The sequence below is a fragment of the Trichosurus vulpecula genome, chromosome 4 (assembly GCF_011100635.1).
Source record: "Trichosurus vulpecula isolate mTriVul1 chromosome 4, mTriVul1.pri, whole genome shotgun sequence".
NCBI classification, from domain to species: Eukaryota; Metazoa; Chordata; class Mammalia; order Diprotodontia; family Phalangeridae; genus Trichosurus; species Trichosurus vulpecula.
In genome coordinates this window covers 200,498,583-200,505,765 of record NC_050576.1, presented here as the reverse complement: position 1 = coordinate 200,505,765, position 7,183 = coordinate 200,498,583, and positions in this window count along the sequence as shown.

The following is a 7,183-nucleotide window of genomic DNA, read 5'->3' as shown; positions in this document are numbered from 1 at the left end:
AGGTTGACCGACCACTCATTGGGCTTGTTATAGTGGAAATTAAGTGCTTACTATGCGCCAGGCAGGAAGACTCATTTTTGTGGGTTAAAATCTGGCCTCAGACACTAACTGTGAGACCCTGAGCTAGTCACTTAACTCTGTTTGCCTCAGTTTCCTCTTCTGTCAAATGAGCTGGAGAAGGAAATGACAAACCATTCCAGTATCTGGCAAGAAAAACCCCAACTGGGGTTACAGAGTTGGACAAAACTAAACAACGCACTGCTTAGTAATAGTGCAGTTCAGCTTCGTTCAGTTCTGGTTCTTGGTTCTTGGTTGATGATTTCTAGAGGTCAGGCTTTCTTTCCATTGTTGGTTGAGCTCTTAACTAAATATACCCCAGAGGCTAGTGTTGCTTACAGAATCAGGTTGGGAGTAGTTCCCTGGGAACAGAATGAAAGCGGTGGAGCTGCCTTGGTCCCTGAGAGATGGTGTCCTGGGATTTAGGGAAAAGCTAACACACTAGTGAGAAAAGGGAATAAGTTCCCACCTATTATCTGGTATTATCTTCACTACAACTATGGGTTGGGAAGATCAAATAGAGCTACCAGGGACCTTGGAAGGTATCTAGACCAGAGGTGTCAGTCACAGGGCGGGACCACATATAGCCCAGACATGCCCTAGTGTACCCTGAATCAGATTAAAATGTATTTGGGAAATGCTTAACAAAATAAATAAAAACCCAATAAAACATAGATAACACTAGGTTTTCCAACTAAGTCAATAAAAGGCTGCTAGGATCCTTTTGTAGAGCGGGTGGAGTCAGGAAGACCTGAGTTCAAATGTAGCCTCACAGCAGCTGTGTGACCCTGGCTAAATTACCTAATTCTTTGCTTCAGTTTCCTCGTCTGTAAAATGAGCTGCAGAAGCAAATGACAAACCCCTAGTAGGGTCACGAAGAGTTGGACACACTGAACAATTTCTGTTTGAATTTGACAGCACTGAGCTTGACTGTGGTTTCTTAACCTATTCTGTACCTTGGACCCCTTTGACAGTCTGGTGAAGCCTTTGGACTTTTCAGATAATGTTTAAATGTACAAAATAAAATATGTAAGGTTATGAAAGAAGCCCAGTATATTGAAGCATAGTGTGTGTGTTATATGATATATTAAAGAACAGTTACATATTATATATATAAAAACTTCACCGACTTCAGATTAAGTACTTCATATAAAACAACACATTTAAAGGTGAGGAGACGAGGCCTAGACGGTGACTTGCCCAGTGTCACACAGGTAAGTGAAGATGTTCTAACAGGAAAGACAGGCCCAGAGGAGTAAATAGCTTATCCAAAGTAAGTAAGTGAGTAAGCACTGAGTAAGTTCTCTTGATTCCTAGTACTCGCTAGGTTGGCAGCTAGGTGGTGCAATGGATAGAGTGCTGGGCCTGGAGTCAGGAAGACTCATCTTTAAGAGTTCAAATCTGGCCTCAGACACTAGCTGTGTGACCTTGGGTAAGTCACTTAACCCTGTTTGTCTCAGTTTCCTCATCTGGAAAAAGCTGGAGGAGGAAATGGCAAACCACTCTAGTGTCTTTGCCAAGAAAACCCCAAAAAGGGGTTACAGAATTAGGCAGGACTCAAACAAGTAAACCACACTCAGTAGGTTTCCCCAGTAATGGGTCTCAGCTGCCTCTGTACTGCCCTTTCGTCGTTTCCCACCCCCCACCCCCATACCACTTCTAAACCTCGTCTAAAGCTTTTTTTGGTAGCAGCGATGTCTCCATAAGCATGACAGACTCTCCACAATCTGCAAAAAGGAAAGTCTTGGTTTCATTGCAACCCTGAGTGCTATCAATGGGAGTGGGCTGGGGAAGGCACACTCCCAAGAATGATAGGAAAGTTCAGGAGGGAAGATGTGCCAAGGTCAAGCAGGAGTGCCCGAGTCTGGATTGTCTTACTCTGCCGTCTCCACCACTGCCCTCCAGGAACCTGCCCCCTCTAAGAGCAGCCCCATGAATTATTGAACACCTGCACCAACTCTAGAGTGCTGTGACCTCATCCTTGAGCAGCTCAGGGGCTGAGGTTCAGAAGAGGGAGGCAAGACGAGCAAGCGGATTTTCTCTGGGTATTGAGGTGGGTACAGATCAGGGATGCCGGGGGCAGTTCTGATGCCTAAAGGACTCCTTTACTTCCTGATCTACTGTCTTATTCCTTGCACTGCAGCGAGGTCAGGATTGTGGTTCCCCAGAGGATAACGGAGCATATGTTGAGGGAGGGGGCAGAAGGAATTATAGGATTCTAGATCTGAGCTCGAAGGGATGTGGAGGTCATCTAGTCCTTCTCTCATTTTATGAATCAGAAGAATGAGGCCAGGTGACTAGACTAAGGCCACACAGAGCTGGGATCCAAAACCTGGTCCTTCAGTTCCAAATCCAGTGTTCTTCACTGCATTGTGCTGCTACACTGTACTGGTGAGTGGAGTGGGGAGGGAGGGTGGGAAGGAACAGCAACCACCTATGCAGGGTGATAAAGTGTAAAGAATTGGGCTTGAAGTCAGAAAGCTTTGAGCTCCAGCTTTTATCACTTGTTAGCTGTGCAAGTGGGTGGTGCCATAGTGCGCAGAGCGTCAGTCCTGGAAGACTCCTCTTCCTAAAGTCAAATCCAGCCTCAGATAGTTACCAGCTGAGTGACCCTGGGCAAGTCACTTAACCTTTTTGCCTGTTTCCTCATCTGTGAAATGAGCTGGAAAAGGAAATGGCACACCACTTAGGTATCTTTGCCAACAAGTTGGACGTGACCGAACAACAGTAACAGCTAGGCAATCGGGAGCAACCTCAGATTTTTCATCTGTAAAATGGGGATAATGGTCATCTGTATGACCTACCCCGCAGGGTGGTTGTGTGAAAAGCACTACTTGAATGTAAGCTAGAGGTGGCATTCTGACTGCCTGAGTTTCTTCAACTGTGAAATGGAAATAATAGCACCTACTTCACAAAGTTGTACTGATCAAATGAGATAATATTTGTAAAGTGCTTAGCATAGAATATTAATTTTAATAAATGCTTATTCCCTTTCTCCCTCTTCCCTTCCTCTATTCAATTCAAAACTACCCATCTATTGGTTTAAATTTTTTTTTATTTTAAACTTGAATAGAAAATAAGAAAAAAGAAACAAATACTAAGACTAAAATAATACAAAAGAAGAAAACAAACACCCATTTATTGTGCCAAGAACTGTGGTGGGCACTCAGGGAAGTACAAGGTTTAGATAAGAAATGATCCCTACCCTCACAACTTCAGTCTAATTGGGGGATTTGACAGACAAAGAACTATAGAGTAGTCTTTATTAAGTATATAAAATAGGTGCTACTCTAAGTCTGAGAAGAGAAAAAAGTCATTATCTATAGGAGAACCATGGAGAACAGGGTGGGTATTTGAACTGAACTTTAAATGAAAGGTAGAAATTCAGCAGATTGGGAGGGAGACCCAGTGTGAACAATGGTACAGAAGGAAGAAATCATGGGAAACCAGGGGTGCCAGGAAATTGAGGATGCCTGCTGGTTAGAGCACAGAGTATGTGGCAAGGAATAATAGGAGATAAGGCAAGGAAAGTAGCCGTGATAAATTGTGGAGTGTCTTGAATGCCAGATATCTCAATTTTATCCAGTAGGAAATGGGGGCCATTTAAAGATTTTGCACAGAGAAATGGCATAGCCAGATCTATGCTTAAGGAAGGTTAGTCTGGTAGTAATCTGAAGAGTAGGATGGAGGGGGGAAAGGATGAAAATAGGAAGACCTACAAAGGGATTTCTGCCAAGTATTCAAGGCAGGTGTTAACAAGGGCCTGTATTAGGGTGCTGGCAGTGAAAAGAGAGAAGGGAAAATGGATTTGGTACCTGAATATGAGATTTGAGAGAAAGGAAAAAATCCCTGAAAAAAAAAAAGGAAAAAAAAAACCAACATTGTGAACACAGGTGTGTGATTGATGGTACCCTCAACAGAAATAATGAACTCAGAAAGAAGGGCAGGTTTGTGAGGAGAGATAAGCTTAGTTTGGGACATGCTGAGTTTGAGATGTTGGCAATATATCTATGTAAAGGTGTCCTTTAAGCAGCTAGAGATGCAAGCCTGGAGTTCTTGGGACAGGATGGAATATAAAGACTTGGGAGTTATCCATGTAGAGGGGACAATTGAAATTGTGGGAATAAGTGAAATTGCTGAGTAAGAGAAGAGATGAGGATACAACCTTGGAGAGCAGCCACCTTGAGGGGTTGGGAAGAAGAAGAAAAACCAAGGAAGGAGGAGTCCATAAGGTAGGAGAACCAAGAAAGTCTGGCCTCAGAAGCTAAGGGAAGATGGTATCTAGAGAAATAGATATCAGATAGAGTCAAATGCTATAGAGAAGTCAGGCGGAGGGCAGGGGGAGGATGAGAATTGAAGAAAGGTGAATAGATTGGGAGAGAAAGCAGTTTCAGTGGAGTGACAGACACAGAAACCAGATTTCATAATGGTGGAGGCATCAGATGTAGGCCACTTTTCCAAGAAGTTTGTCAAATAAGGAGAGAGGAGGGAAGATGAGTAATGAGGATGAGATTAAAGTGTTGAGATAAGCCTTTTAAAAATTATTGGGGAGACTTTTTAATGTATATAGACTGATGAAGGGATCCAAAGGAGAGGGAGAGATAAGATGCATGAAAGCAGGAATAATTACCAGTAACAAGGACCTGGAGGACATGGAGCCAAGGGCAGGGTCAAGGGTTTTCCCTAGCAAGTCAAGTCAGCAAGAAGCATTTACTTGGGGCTTACTCTGTGTAATAGCAAGCACCCTGGCACACCCAGGATGGCCTGCTAGCACAAGTTCTCTGATCTGCTTTTCTTAAAGGAAAGACAAGTTTAAAGGGGTCAACAATCTTACTTTTAATTACATTCACTAGTTCAGGGGAAAGGTCAGCACTCTGAATGTGGAGAAAATACAAGCAGAGAAAATAGCACAAAGGCCAACAGACAGGGCTCCAGCTCTCTGAACAAGGTAATACAACCACCTATATACACCACCAGATCAGGGTAGCACAGATACACCTGAGTAGTCAGGACGAGGTGGGTGGGGGATCTCTGAACAAATGGCTACTCAGAGTCCAGTCCAGGGAATCAAAAGGTTCTTCTCATAAGCGAATCCCAAAGCAAAATCTCACCTCAGAATACATATATACTTCTCAGAGCCAGAAGGCATCACAACTCTCATGACTCAATGTCTAATTAGCTTAGTACCAAAAGGTGTGCAAGCCTTCCTACAAGCAAGCCTCTCCCTGAGTAAGCTCCTCCTTAGGCAAGTCCCTCCCGCAATGGGCTCTATGTGACTCAGCATGTGAGTTCAATCACAGCTGTGATTGAACACATGTAGTCACATAGCCCTATTGATGGACAGGAAAGATCTTCCTATTCCATTAACATTACACTTGTTCCAAGGAACTCTTCTAACTTCTGGGAAAGGCAAAAACAAAAACAAACAACAACAAAAAACCAGTCCCTTCTCTCAAGAAACACAGTCTAATGAGGGAGACAACAGGCAAAGCACTGTATACAAACAAGATGTGGTCAGGGCATACTGGAGACAATCTCAGAGGAAAAGATACTAAGATTAAGGAAGACAGCACAGTTCCTGGCACAGAGTAAGCCCTGAATAAATGCTTATTGCTAACTTTAACTTGCTGGAGAAAACCCTCATCCCATGCTCTTGGTCCCATGTTCTCCAATTCCTCGTTCCTGGTAATCCATTCCTGCTTTCATGCATTCTATTTCTCCCTCCCTTTTGGATCCTTTCCATCAGCCTATATACATGCTGGGGGCTCCCCAGTCATTTTTTTTTAGCACTTTAAACTTTTTTTAATTTATTTTTTATTTTTGGTTTACAACACTCAGTTCCACAAGTTTTTGAGTTCCAAATTTTCTCCCCTTCTTCCTCTACCCCTTCCCCCAACCAAGATGGCATGCAATCTGATGTAGGTTCTACATATACCTTCACATTAAACTTATTTACACAGTAGTCAAGTTGTAAAGAAGAGTTATAACCAATGGAATGAATCATGAGAAAGAAGAAACAAAACCATAAAAGAAGAAAATAAAAGAGAGAGCAAATAGTTTGCCTCAATCTGTGTTCAGACTCTGTAATTCTTTCTCTAAATATGGATAGCTTTTTCCATCACGAGTCTTTTGGAGCTGACTTTGAACCTTGTATTGTTGAGAAGAGCCAAGTCCATCAAAGTTAGTCATCACAGATACCGTGTGTCTGTAAACATGTATAATGTTCTCCTGGTTCTGCTCCCCACACTCAGCATCAGGTCATGTAGGTCTTTCCAGGTTATGAAGTCCATCTGTTCTGCATTTCTTACAGCACAATAATATTCCATTACATTCATATACAACAACTTATTTAGCCATTCCCCAATTGATGGACATCCTCTTGATTTCCAATTCTTTGCCAGCACAAAAAGAGCTGCTATAAATATTTTTGTATATACGAGTCCATTTCCCACTTCTATGATCTCTTTGGGATACAACCCTAGAAGTGGTATTGCTGGGTCAAAAGGTATGCACTTCTTTATAGCCCTTTGCTATAAAGCCCAAATTGCTCTCCAGAATGGCTGGATCAGTTCACAACTCCACCAACAATGTAACAGTGTTCCAATTTTCCCACATCCTCTCTGGAATTTATGATTTTTCAGTTTTATCTCAAGTTGAAAAGTTTTTGTACAAACAAAGCCAATGCAACTAAGATTAGGAGGTAAGCAGAAAATTGGGAAAGAATTTTTACAGCCAGTATCTTGACAAAGGCCTCATCTCTAAAATATACAGGGATCTGAGTCAAATTTATAGGAATATAAGTCATTCCCCAATTGATAAATAGTCAAAAGATATGAACAGGCAGTTTTCAGAGGAAGAAATGAAAGATATCTATAGTCATATGAAAAAATGCCCTAAATCACTTTGGGGGGGGTGTCATATTTATCAAATAAATGATGTAATACAATCTGGAATTCCAAAATTCCAAATAAAGAAATTTCACTTTTTGAACATCTTTTGTTATTTTTTAAATACTACAGGTTTGGCCACAGCCCAAAGTTGATTTGGTCATAGTTTCTTCACCCTTTCACAAAGACCTCTGCCATGGTGTATAAACTGTCCAGTTACAGATCTATTTTTTCTTCCA